Raw genomic sequence first — 1,541 nt, 5'->3', positions numbered from 1 at the left:
TATCAAAGGCTTACTGCACAATGGATTCCTTATTTATTTGTTAATTTATTCTTTTGCTAATGACAGATTCAGTTTTGCTTTTCTGTCACTGGCCACTGAAGAATATAATAAGCAAACATTTTCCTAAAATTTAGAGCTGTCCATATATGTAAAGGGCTGACTTGGGTGGGGGGTAGTAGGCTGCCTCTCACCAGAGGTGTTCAGACCACTTTGAAAGGGAAGCTTCATGTGCTGGAGGGAAATGTGAGCTGGATGATCTTTCAGGCTAAGATTACATGACTCCAAGTTCTCTGGAAAACAAACTGAAAGAGATTCCGGTTACTTGTACTGTGCGGACACGTGGACATCACGTGGACATCACATGGATATCCGGAGCACCTCGCATCAAGTCATAGCAAACAGGCTTCTCCTAGCTAATCTCCCTTGACTAGAGACTTGGAGGAATCTATTTGTGAAATATTGCTTGTTTTGCTAAAGAAAGGAAGGAAAGACACTTTCTTTCTTTGTCATCAGAAGGAATCCTAAAGAAGCACCTTTTTAAAAAAAATTTGTTTTTTGGCTATGCTGGGTCTTCACGGCTGCGCAGGCTTTTCTCTAGCTGTGGCGAGTGGGGGCTACTTTTTGTTGCAGCGCCTGGGCTTCTCATTGCAGTGGCTTCTCTCGTTGCAGAGCACAGACTCTAGGGCCCGCGAACTTCAGGACTTGTGGCCCGTGGGCTCAGTAGCTGTGGTTCCCAGGCTCTGGACCACAGGCTCAGTAGTTGTGGCACATGGGCTTAGTTGCTCGGCAGCATGTGGGAATCTTCCTGGACCAGGGATCGAACCCCCGTCTTCTGCATTGGCAGGTGGATTCTTTACCACTTGAGCCATCAGGGAAGCCCCTATAGGACCATCTTAACTGACTCCACCACAGACAGAGATTTTCACTTGTCACACCCCAGAAGACAGGTGCCGTTCTGAATTAACATGATCTTGGAGACGCTCATCAAGTTTCCCTCCCTCTATTTCTGTCTGTTTCTGAGATCTTCATATTTGTCCTCGTCTCTAGCCTCTGGCCTCTTGAGTCACAGCCTGGCTCCCCAAGTCAGCCTGCACCGGCTGCTTGCTAGGCGGCTTGTCCTTTACTGCCAGGCCCTCCGCCTCACACAGCCCTCTGGGCCTCCCTGCTGTGAACTTTGTCCAGGTCCTCAGGCTCCTGAGCTCCGGGCATCCAGCTCCTGTCTGACTGGTGGAGCTTCCACTCCCTGCTGTGGCTTCCTCTGCTGGGGCTCCTTCTCCAGCCCTGCAGTCTGAGATTCAGCTGAGTTTCTGCAAACTTGGCAGAGGGGAGAGCATGCATCCTATATGTGGAATGAGGAAAGGGCTCTAGACTCGGTGCCTGGAGAGACAGTGTTTGAACCCCCCCACCCAAGTCTGTGATACTCATGTGGATCACTCTGTGTCTTTACATCTGTAAAGCAGGTCTGACCCGCCTCACAAAGTTATGGTGGGAATAACCACAGTCCAGCTACCCAAGATTGCACTTTTACTACATGCTGGGCA

This window comes from Odocoileus virginianus, chromosome 5, assembly GCF_023699985.2.
Source record: "Odocoileus virginianus isolate 20LAN1187 ecotype Illinois chromosome 5, Ovbor_1.2, whole genome shotgun sequence".
NCBI lineage: Eukaryota > Metazoa > Chordata > Mammalia > Artiodactyla > Cervidae > Odocoileus > Odocoileus virginianus.
The sequence above is the reverse complement of the archived record's forward strand: the minus strand, read 5'-3'. Positions refer to the sequence as shown.